Here is a 12,558-nt window from a genome sequence, read left to right as displayed (position 1 = left end):
AGCCTAAAGATTTAGGGTTTGTTCTCACTGCAAGATTTCATCTCACTTAACCTCTGTATGCTCATAACAGCATGTGCTTCTGTTTATGAATCCTTACTTTTCTAAAAAAGCATGGGGAAGCTTGGAGGCTATTTAAAACTACAATCCTAGAAGCTCAGATAAAATATATACCACAAATTAGGAAAGGCAAAACAGGTATAAGAAAAGGTCTGCGTGGTTAACAAACAAAATAATGGAAGCTGTAAAAGGTAAGAAGGACTCCATTAAGTGGTGGAAAGCTAGTCCAAGTGAGATTAATAAAAGGGAACACAGGCTGTGGCAAATCAAATGCAAGACTGTGATCAGGCAGGCAAAAAGGGACTATGAGGAGCATATTGCAAAAAACCATAAAGACCAACAATAAAAATTTCTTCAAATATATTAGAAGCAGGAAACCAGCCAGGGAGGCAGTGGGGCTCTTGGATGACCAAGAGGTAAAAGGATTACTGAAGGAGGATAGGGAAATGCCTGAGAAGCTGAATACATTTTTTGCCTCTGTCTTCACTGTGGAAGACGAGAAGTGTTTGCCCGCTCCAGAACCACTAATTTTGGAAGGGGTGTTGAAAGACCTGAGTCACATGGAGGTGACAAGAGAGGAGGTCCTACAACTGATTGACAAATTTAAAACTAATAAGTCACCAGGTCCAGATGGCATACATCCAAGAGTTCTGAAAGAACTCAAAGTTGAACTTGTGGATCTCCTGACAAAAGTATGTAATCTTTCATTGAAATCTGCTTCTGTTCCTGAGGACTGGAACGTAGAAAATGTCACCCCCATCTTTAAAAAGGGTTCCAGAAGAGATCTGGTCAATTACAGGCCAGTCAGTCTGACTTCAATACCAGGAAAGATGGTAGAAACCATTATCAAGGACAGAATGAGTAGGCACATTGATGAACACAATTTATTGAGGAAGACTCAGCATGGGTTCTGTAAGGGAAGATCTTGCCTCACTAACCTGTTACAGTTCTTTGAGGGGGTGAACAAACATGTGGACAAAGGGGACCCAATAGATGTTGTTTACCTTGACTTCCAGAAAGCTTTTGATAAAGTTCCTCATCAAAGGCTTCTTAGTAAGCTCGAGACTCATGGACTAAAAGGACAAGTCCTCTTGTGCATCAAAAACTGGCTAATAAATAGGAAGCAGAGAGTGAGTATAAATGGGCAGTCTTCACAGTAGAGGATGTTAAGCAGTGGGGTGCCGCAGGGCTCGGTACTGGGTCCCATGCTCTTTAACTTGTTCATTAATGATCTGGAGTTGGGAGTGAGCAGTGAAGTGGCCAAGTTTGCAGATGACACTAAATTGTTCAGGGTGGTGAGAACCAGAGAGGATTGTGAGGCACTCCAAAGGGATCTGTTGAGGCTGGGTGAGTGGGCGTCAACATGGCAGATGAGGTTCAATGTGGCCAAGTACAAAGTAATGCACATTGGGGCCAGGTATCACAGCTACAAATACAAGTTGATGGGTTGTGAACTGGCAGAGACTGACCAAGAGATAGATAGATAGATAGATAGATAGATAGATAGATAGATAGATAGATAGATAGATAGATAGATAGATAGATAGATAGATAGATAGATAGATAGATTTATTTATTTCATTCGATTTATATTCCGCCCTACCCCACTGAAGCGGGCTCAGGGCAGCTTGGGTTCGTGGTAGATGACTCACTGAAAATGTCAAGACAGTGTGCAATTGCAATAAAAACAGCCAACGCCATGCTGGAAATTATTAGGAAGGGAACTGAAAACAAATCAGCCAGTATCATAATGCCCCTATATAAATTGACGGAGCAGTCTCATTTGGAATACTATGTACAATTCTGGTCACCGCACCTCAAAAAGGATATTATAGCATTGGAAAAAGTGCAGAAAAGGGCAACTAGAATGATTAAAGGTTTGGAACACTTTCCCTATGAAGAAAGGTTAAAACGCTTGGGACTCTTTAGCTTGGAGAAACGTCGACTGTGGGGTGACATGATAGAGGTTTACAAGATTATGCATGGGATGGAGAAAGTAGAGAAAGAAGTCTTTTTTTCCCTTTCTCACAATACAAGAACTCACGGGCATTCAATGAAATTGCTGAGCAGTCAGGTTAAAATGGATAAAAGGAAGTACTTCACCCAAAGGGTGATTAACATGTGGAATTAGCTGCCACAGGAGTTGGTGGCAGCTACAAGCATAGCCAGCTTTAAGAGGGGATTGGATAAAAATATGAAGCAGAGGTCCATCAGTGGCTATTAGCCACAGTATACACACACACACACATATATACACACATACACACACATATATTGGCCACTGTGTAACACAGAGTGTTGGACTGGATGGGCCATTGGCCTGATCCAACATGGCTTCTCTTATGTTGGGGACAGAGAGTAGCACTATGTTCTTATGTTGGGGACAGAGAGTAGCAGTTTGGTGTAGTGGTTAAGAGTGCGGACTCTTATCTGGGAGAACCGGGTTTGATTCCCCACTCCTCCACTTGCACCTGCTAGCATGGTCTTGGGTCAGCCATAGCTCTGGCAGAGGTTGTCCTTGAAAGGGCAGCTGCTGTGAGAGCCCTCTCCAGCCCCACCCACCTCACAGGGTGTCTGTTGTGGGGGAGGTAGGTAAAGGAGATTGTGATCCGCTCTGAGACTCTTCGGATTGGAGGGCGGGATATAAATCCAATATCTTCTTCTAGGGGAGGGGGTTTCACCATGATACCCATTGGCATGTGGAGTCCCCCAGTGGGCTATCCTCTCCCCAATGCTATTTAACATCTTTATGCACCCTCTTGCCCAGTTGACATGGAACTATGGGGGGGGGGGGTCACCGGTATGCTGATCACACCCAGCTCTATCTGTTGATGAGTGGCTAGCTAGAGGCCACGCCAGAACATCTAGTCAGTGGTTTGGAGGCCATAGTTGGCTGGTTAAATCAGAGCAGACTGAAACTTAATCCAGTGAAGACAGAAGTCCTGTATCAGGGTTTGGGGGGGGGGGCTGGGATGAGCTGCCAACTCCCCTAAGTTGATGGGGTGCTGTCAACGTCTGGGACATCTGTCAAGAGCTTGGGAGTGATCCTGGCTGCCTCCCTTTCAGTGAAGGCCCAGATTACAAAGGTGGTTAAGCTGGCATTTTACCATCTGTGCCAAGTTAAACATTTGGCCCCGTACCTGTCACTCTCTGACTTAGCCTTGGTGATCCATGCAACAGTCACTTCTGGATAGTTTACTGTAACTCACTGTATGTAGGGATTCCCTTGAGGTTGATCCAGAAAATGCAACTAATCCAGAATGCAGTTGGGAGGGTTCTGACAAGGACACACTTTAGAGAGCCTATCACCTGCACTGGCTCCGGAATGAGGACCAGATCATGTTCAAGGTTTTGCTGCTGACCTTCAAAGCCCAAAATGGTCAAAGACCAGCATTCCTTCAGGACTACCTTTTCTGGTATGTCCTCTGTAGAGCATCACACTCAAGTGATCAAAATCTGCTGGTGGTCCCCGGTCCAAAGAGCATTTAACTGTCCTTGACCAGGGCAGAGCCTTTTCAACCCTGGCTTTGGCTTGGTGGAATACTCTTCCAGGAGAGATCAGGGTCCTGCAGGATCTGGTACAATTCTGCAGGGCCTGTGAAACAGAGGGCAGTATCAGGTGCCTAGCCAATAGGCTACAGCTAGTTTTGGCCTCTCCCTCCTTCCTTTCTCTCCCTTGCTTTCCCTCTTTCTCTCCTTCTTTGAAACATCTCTATATTGCTTCTCCATATGAGTTTTACACCATCTTAAATTGTATAGTAACTTTTTATTGATCTTTTTATTGATTGATTTTGTTAAACCTTATGTTATATTTTAGACAGTTTAAAATTGTAACTTGTTGTCATCCACTCTGTGCTAGTTTTGGGGGTAGTGGGCTGTAAATCAAATGAAATAAATAAATATTGGTGATCTTTCCTCTTTTTATGACTTTTTTGGGGACATACCTTTTCCCCATTTGTTTTAACATCTCATCTACATCCAGAACTCGTCTTGGTGACTCACAAAATTTCACTAAACTTAAAAAGGATAAGCATATTGCCATTCTTCCCTATGAACAAACAGGCAAAACACATAGTATGTACCATCAGCAGTCTTTTGTCACTTATATTCTCTTGCTTTAATTGCATTTCTGCAGGCCTCTTCTCATTAGCATTCAAGAGCCTATAAAATGACATCTTAAATGCTGATAAGCCTACCTAGCATGGCTATTGGGAGATTACAATTATGCAAACCATTAATTCTGCCCTGACTTCTATGCCATTTTTGCTCCACACTTTCCTTTTCTGAATGGAAGGCTGCTTAGCTGAACAGTGGATTAAATTTGTTTCTGGTGCCACAAAAGGTCTAGGATAAAGGAAGAGAGATGGAAAAGGAAAGCATAGTAGAGTGATATAGAGTGAAAAGGAAAGCATAGTAGAGTGATATAGGCTGTGTGAGGCAGTAGATTGAATGCTGGTCTTTGAATAATATGAAAGCTGTGTTCATATAGCTGCACAGCCATTAAGCTCAGTCAGCAGCGTTGGTCAAGTGAACTTAACTGGCCCTACAAGTCTGTTAAGAGGATAACCTGTAAAACTTTAGGTATGCCAAAAATGAATTCCCCAGAAGTATAGGGTGCAAATGTGAGAAAAAAAAATTAGGTATTATGTTTAATATGTTAAGCTGTGCATTGAACAGAAGAAGGCGGCAAGAAGCCATGACAGGAACATAGAGAAGGTCTGCCCGTAAGACTGTACCTATTTTCTATTAACTTTTCAGGTCTCTCCCCCCCTCTCTCTCTCTCTCTCTCACACACACACACACACACAAACCAGTGTTATTGGGTCAGGGGGAATCTGCAGATAATTTTAAGCCCTACTAAAGACTTCTCCAAAAGAACATTGCAGGTATCTTGCTTTTACTTGTATAGATTTGTTTGCACTGTTTCTCCTGCCACAGATAATTTCAGGCTAGAGCCAAAGTTTGCTCTGGGAAAGTATGCATTATTCTTATCCCAAATGAGCTATGAGGGTGTCTGATTAGTGTTGACAAGCTGGAATTTACCATAGCACTACCACATTCTAGAGTTACCACATTCAACTGAAGTGGATAGACATTGGGAGGAGAGAATAAAAATCCTTTTAGGTTATTTAATAGTTTTAGAGCTATATGTTTTTAAGTTGTTCTGGGGTTTTTTTTCCTTCTTGTCTTCTCTTCCACTAAAAGAAACTACTGTTTTTTCCTTCCCTAAATCAATTTTGTAAACATTTTCACACACGTTTATTCAATGACATTGTCCCGAGAGCATTTAGAACCAAAAAAGCAACTGTATTTCATATTGTTTAGAAACAAAATAAATATGTAAAATTGATGCTTGGGAAAATGTTTGTTTTGAACAGCACTTTGTTATTGTTCTACAGATAAACATTTCCACTGAGATGTGTCTTTGTCTTTTGGAAAATATTATTCAGCAAAATACCTGAGGTCAAATACTGTGAAAGAGATAGAGGAATAAAAGCTATAGAAATTCTCTTTGATTGGATGGATTTTTCTTCCATGAAGAAAAACATGCCTCCATCAAGAAGAAATGCAGGCATTACTGGACACCAAAATCATTTTGACAGTACAATGCCTGCTATTGATGGGTAGCTGTTGCATTGGTCACTCCATTTCCTCTTGGAACAATGATGTGAAATACATACCCATGTGAATGTTATGCGGTTTTCCAGTAATTCTGTCCAAAATGTTCTCATATAAATGCACCCTAAAATTGTTGCTCAGGCTTCCATGTGAAAATTGTAAATGGACAAAGAATACTAGCACTGTTCTATATATTTCAGAAAAGCAATAGGGGAAAAAAGTTTGATTCAAGTATTTTGATCTCATCAAAAGGGAGTAAATGTATGTTCTGCCAATATGTATGATATGTACATTGAGAAGCTTGGGGAAAGAATGTATTAGTCATCAGTAACATATGGTTCCCCTCTTTCTATTCCTCTGGAGCATCAAAGAAGCTTTCAGAACTTTTGGAGGGCATCAAAGGAACAAGATGGGATCTACAGATTATCTGGGGCTTTTTTAAAATCTGAATTTGGTGAAATGGTATAAAGAATAGTGAAAAATATGGGCCCTAAAGAAAACCATTTAGCTGGACATTCAAAGGAAAACCATGCATTTCATTCTGCCCCTTGAATGCAGACAAAACACCTGCACAAATATAACACATACTAGGAGTAAGGCCTGTTGTGAAGAAAAAATATGGGCTCTAGAAGGAGGCTCTGGGCAAGTCCCCCCACCCTTGCTGTATTCCTACCCACGCAAGTGATGACATTCACTCCCCCCAGCTCAAGGGGAGCTGATCTGTGCCATCTAGAGAGCAGCTGTAATTCTGAGTTATCTCCAGCACTCACCTTGAGATTGGCAACATTGGTTCCCTAGGAGGAAGTGGCATTATACCTGTCTGAGGTCCCATCCCTCCTCAAACCCCACCATCCCCAGGCCCCTTAAATCTCCAGGAATTTCTCAACCTGGGGTTGGCAACCCTATCTCCTTCCCTTTGTCTGCCCCTCTAACTTCAGCTTTCCATTGCCTTCCCTTCCCTGCAGCCTCTACATAGGAAAAGCACAGTCTTTCTCCACAGTAAGGGAGGGAACCAAAGCAGCTTACACCATTCTCCTCTTTTTCCCTTTGAACTGAACTGAGGCAGGTTAGGCTGAAAGTCTGTGACTGGTCCAAAATCACCCAGTCAGCTTTCACAGCAAGAACCAGTGTCTGGCAGACACCACTCTGAAGCCCTAACTCCTATACCCTCCTCAAACTCTACTACAGAATCTCCATGGATTTCCCACCAACCTGGAAAGGTATCACTAAAGGCCTTTGGGTGAGTGCCCCCCACCCTTGCTGTCTTCCCACCCAAATGAAGGCATTCACACACACACACACACACACACCAGGGGTGGTGATCTCTGCCATCTGGAGTCCAGATAACAGATCTTTCCACATCCTGGAGAAAATAGCTTTGGAGGGAGGACTGTGAGGCCTCTCCCTTTCCTGACCAAAGCAGCCTGGTTGCCTAGAACAGCCTCTAGCTAGCACTTCCCAGGCAGCAGCTATGGCCTCTAAGTAGCTCCCAGCAGGGCCTGGTCTCCCTAGCTATTTCTGTGGCCCTTGGAGGCTGCATGTGCTGGGAGGTCTTTTGTGAGGCCACAGTAGCTCTGCAGCCCTTTCTGAGGCTGGTTGACAGAGAGGACATAGAGAAGAGTTGGAGATGTGACTTTCTCTGAGGTAAGACTGCTTTTAACAGTGTGTGGAACATTCCAGGGCCTGCAGTAGGTGGGGGCGGGGGAGTCAGCCAATGGGAGACCAGAGATGGTGACTGACATGTGACAGGCCAGTAGTGTGTTCCCAAAGTAACTGCCAGAATTAAGACGGGTGCATTTTACTGACAGAATCAGTTCTGCTGGCTAGCAACAGCCACTCAGGCAGGAGAGAGGAGCACACAAATATTTTTGATAGTTTGATGGGCCAAAGACTGATACTCCACTGCCCCAACCAATCAGGATGGTCAGATTGCCACCATGACAGGAGAATTATTACTAAAAGATTCCTCTGTACCAAATGTGATACTTTCCAAATCAGAATATGCCACAAGAAGAGAATGAGAGGTACTAGGGAACCCCATGATCCATACACAAGAGGAGGAAGACTATCATAGGACTCAAACATGACAGAATTCTCTGTTGGTTTCTATCCCACAAAATATCTCTAATGTAATAGGGTCATCATGTTTCTCAGGTATATATGAGAGAGGGTATAAAAACTTTTTCAATAAATACTTACACTTTCCCACTGAGATCTACTCACTACTATGTATGTATGTGCTGTTAACTTCCATAGCTAATAATGTGGCTTTCTCAGTCTGGCTTTGGGTCAATATCTGCAGCCTTTTGTCTTTCTCCTGTTCCTTTGCCTTTCTGTGTTGTTCCTACTTTAAGCAAAACAAGGAAGATATCAAAAAGTCAGCTGGATATGTTGAAATGCATGGAATCATTCCTTTGTAAATGAATTGCAAATACTTTAATCAAAAGTGCATCTTTGATTAAAAGAAATCCATGGATATATATTTTGCTGTCCCCACAGCTTGAAATAGTTATTGCTACCTTGACATAGGGCATTTCCTAAGGCTTAATAACTAGATAAAATTAACAGCCTGTGGTATAGCTCCAGGATACATGGTACTCTTATTCCAGGAAATGCCCCATGACTTTGTGGCTGGTGTTTAATTAGACTTTATATCCATCTTGGTAGCTGCAGGAAAGATCTGAGGATGGTTGAGATACAGCAAGGAAACAAATTTACATTCCTTTTTAATTATGTTTTGGTAATATCTCATATTCAGAAAAAATCCTACATATGTTAATGTGCTTGTAAAAAATTTTTAAACAGAAAAAAATGTTAAAATATGATCTGCTTCAAAGTAGAGTCAGTGAGCATGTGGCCAATGATTTTGTAATGATGCTCATTGTGGCAAAAGATGATTTTCCTTGATACAGACTGTGAGGAAATGTGTCATCATGTCGAGTAGAATCAGGTTCCAAAGTTAGTTTACTACAAAGTGGCTTAATGTATTTTCAGGCAGCATGTACTAGGTTAGCCTCCACTAATATATATATATATATATATATTTCTACCTATGAGAGTCAGTTCACATATGCGTATCCATCACTGGATTTATCATCACATGATGACTGGCAACAGATCTGTAAACCAGTTTCATTAGGAAATCTTTTATATGACATGATGTTTGTATGCTATGATGAGCATTTGTGTGAGGACTTACTCATAGGTTATTTTTAAGTTTATCTGTATGTAATCTATAGGCACACATAAATGTAATTAAGATCACTGATCTCTGTAAAAAGTAAACTGCATTTGTGCACAGCTAAAATTTTAATTGGAGACGTGTCCTTATAAACCCTTTTCCCTTTTAGATGCTAATAATAGAAATAATAGGATGTCTCATTTCAGTTAGTGAAACTAAACAAAATTGATGATTAATTCATTTTTTTCATTTGCTTGCATGGCTTCAATCTGAATCATGGCACTCTGTGTGTATGCACATGCACACATGTGCATATTGTTTATCATTACCATTAGTGTCCAAAAATTTTGATGCTACAGGGTTCTTCTGACTGATGGGAAACTCCCCTCTGTTTAATTTTGAATTGGCTCAATATTTATAATCTTTATCAATGAGTTCATCTGATTTTAGTAATCTGTTAAGTGATTCCCACATATGCACACATCTGGCCTTGGAATTATGTCAAATAAACTAGTTGCCAAAATTGGCAAATGTAGGACATACCGAGCCTAGTTCTAAATGCTGAAATACTCAGAATCCCACTCCAAGAAGAATAGATTGTAGATTTGGAAGGAGTGTGTGTTAATCACTTAAAGCATTTACAGGAAATATGGAGCACACATGATCAAAATGTACTAATTCCACTAAAAGTCTGAAGCCTGGTAACTGTAGTATAGTTCACAACTATCACTAAGTTTCATGAAGCATAAGGGCTTTACATAAAATAATTTTTCTATATGTTCATATAAAGTTGCTGTTTTCTAGTGCTCATAGTTGTACAGTGATCAATGAGAATTTCAACAACTGAATAAAGAGAAAGGGGCTATGTCAAAGAATTTCTGAACATACAAAGCAGACTAGTCTACTTGAATGCTGACTGTGTATGTGTAGAACCTCATTTTACAGTCCAAACTAGAGATAAGCTGGAATAAAAGAAGCTTTGTATCTGGAACCTAGTAATTATGGACTTTGGATTACATCTTCAGTGCTTCCTAGTGCAGGAGCTTCTGTGTGCAGCCACAGCTCGCAGACCCTTTTCAGTGAAGTAAATAGGGAAGCCAATTTATTGGTGAGATCCATGTATCAATCTAATATTTTTAATTAATATTCTATCATCTTAATATCCTATAGGTCTTAAAGCTTATTACATCTAGGTGTTAAAGCTTAAAACTGTTTGACCAAAAAAAGACAGCAATATAAGAAAAAAAATGGTCTTAAAATTCATTAAAAACAAATGGCGTTTAATTGCAGCAGCTCTATATTTGCACACATCTAATGTTATATTTAAATCCAGGTCTGTTAACAGAGTCATTAAATGATAGTTAGAAGAGCAAACAAGCTTCTTATTCAGATGAGGATCTAGAATTTTTTTTTCTTGAACAAATTACACAGAAAAAGAAGAAATGTTCAATAGTTTCTATCTAGCTTTATTATATGAAGATGACATAAACCAAGCTTGGGGACATGCTGAGAATGACATCCTTACATTATTTGATGCTTTCTTTTTAAAGAGCTAAGTGCTGTAAGAGATAGTGTGTCTGGAGGTTGCTCAGGCAGAGTGTGGGGTCAGTTCTGAAATAAGTGTGTTTTGTCTTCTGAATCTCTATTATATTTCATTGAGGCTTTTGGTGCTTTCTTCTACCATCTTTTCAAGACTGAAAAGCAACTGCTTTTTTCAGAATCATCTATGATCATAACTGCATATGGAAGAAAGGACTTTTCTTACTGCATTCAAGTGGAAACCATTTTGGTTAAACATTCAAATATTGTTGACTTTCTCAACATTAGGAGATAAATTTCTCATGCCCCTGGCAATGTTCCGAACTGTAACTACTCTACAGCTAATGGTCTGTTTTAATAGTCTGTTTTATGACCTCGATATGCCAGACAACAAATTGTTCTCTGGAGATGGTAGCTAGAGGATAATGAAAGTAGGAGTATTATTTAGAACTGAGAAATATGTTAGTGGAAGTTCAAATCTAAGTCATTATGTGTACATGGACCTAAATAACAATAACTTGTTTCTGACCTCAAGATCTCTGATTCGAAAGTGAACCACCTCAGGATATGAACACTTTCTCATCTTTTATGCTTTCTTTAGATATCTTTTTTAAAAAAAAATAATATTTATTTTTAACATACACCAAACCACTATGTCAATGCATTAAAGCAGTTTACGGAATGACAAATACGAAGATTGATAACCGAATGCGGAGTACCATATGCACTACAGAAAAATTATTAGAAAAATAACAAGTCCTGATAGTAAACCTTATTAGAAGCCACATTTTGCTGAGTAAAATATGATACTACTGGAAACCATACCTGTAAATTTTTCTTGATAATTTTGCAAGTTTGGCATGAGATGATAGCTAGCAATTTTGCAATGGACGAAACATTCCCACACCTTATTTTACCAGGATAAGAAACAAGGTGAGCTTTTATATCCCAATTTAGAAGCAATTACAATCCTAGCAATGGCTAGCAGAGTAGTAATAAAAATATTTTTACTTTTGTTTCCAAAGCCCACTGATGACTTCTTTCCTGCTTACTTGCCCACTCTCCTGCACACTTACTACTTGTAGATGAGCCCATGTCAGAATTTAGACTTGGCACAGTGTAAACTCACTTTGCCCTGCTTTACTCCTTCATCTAACTGTCAATGTAAAAATGAGACAGAAGAAAGCACAGTTCAGTTTCTGCAAAGGATTGTGCTGGGGCTCAGCCTGGATTAGGGTAATCAGCTTCTCACTGGCACGGTTGCCACTCATCTGGGCAGGTGGGAGGAAAAGGTTCAGTCAGCATCTCTGGCATCCCTGGCATGACCCAGAAATATCATCATGCTGGGTGATGCTCTAGTATGCACCCAAATTTCTGGTTAAACCTTGATGTAACTTGTGTTGCACTGGAAGTGACATCATTGCTCAGGGTATACCTCTTCTTCAAAAAGAAAGTCCCCCAGTCTGTGCCTGGCAATCTTAGCCTAGATACATTTTCTTCTTGGCTCTGTTTCTATCATATCTATCACTTCAGAGAAGTCTGAGAGAGAGCAAAGCAACTCTGAGATAAGCTGAGACAGCTGGGGAAGTTGCTGAGAATTTTTGAGTTTGGTGACTGCTGAAAATTCTGAGTTGTGGTTGCTGGGGAACTGCTGTTTGGTTGAGTGGGCTGAAGGTGAAGGTGATTGAAGGTGATTGGTGCTGATTGATTCAGAGTGGCTGTGTTCCCCACCCTCTTTGCATTGTTAAGTTGTGCCTTGCCAGAGAGCTAAAGGGCTCTTGGCCTGTGGCTCTTTGCCTGGGAGCTGTGTAAGGACCAGGAATCCAGACCCCTATTTTCCTTGTGTTCCTAATAAGGTAAGTTGATCCTCCAGAAGGGCAGCAACATAAACAAACAGGATTTAAAGGGGACTGCATATATTTTTTAAAAAAGCTATCATGAAGGTAGAATGCCAGCAGGGGGTTGGAGGCTTTCCAGTGTTCTGCACTGAGTGTCACATGTATGACTATCTGCCCACAGGACAGAAGTCTTGGGTGTGTTCTCGATGCAAGGAGCTCCTGGTACTCAGGGAACGAGTTCGTACCCTTGAGGCTGAGGTGACTTACCTGGAGAAGCAAAGACAGTCAGTTAGGCACTCGGAGAAGACTCTCGGGGACGTACTA

Source organism: Heteronotia binoei, chromosome 21 (genome assembly GCF_032191835.1).
Source record: "Heteronotia binoei isolate CCM8104 ecotype False Entrance Well chromosome 21, APGP_CSIRO_Hbin_v1, whole genome shotgun sequence".
Lineage (NCBI taxonomy): Eukaryota > Metazoa > Chordata > Lepidosauria > Squamata > Gekkonidae > Heteronotia > Heteronotia binoei.
Note: the sequence above shows the minus strand (reverse complement) of the source record.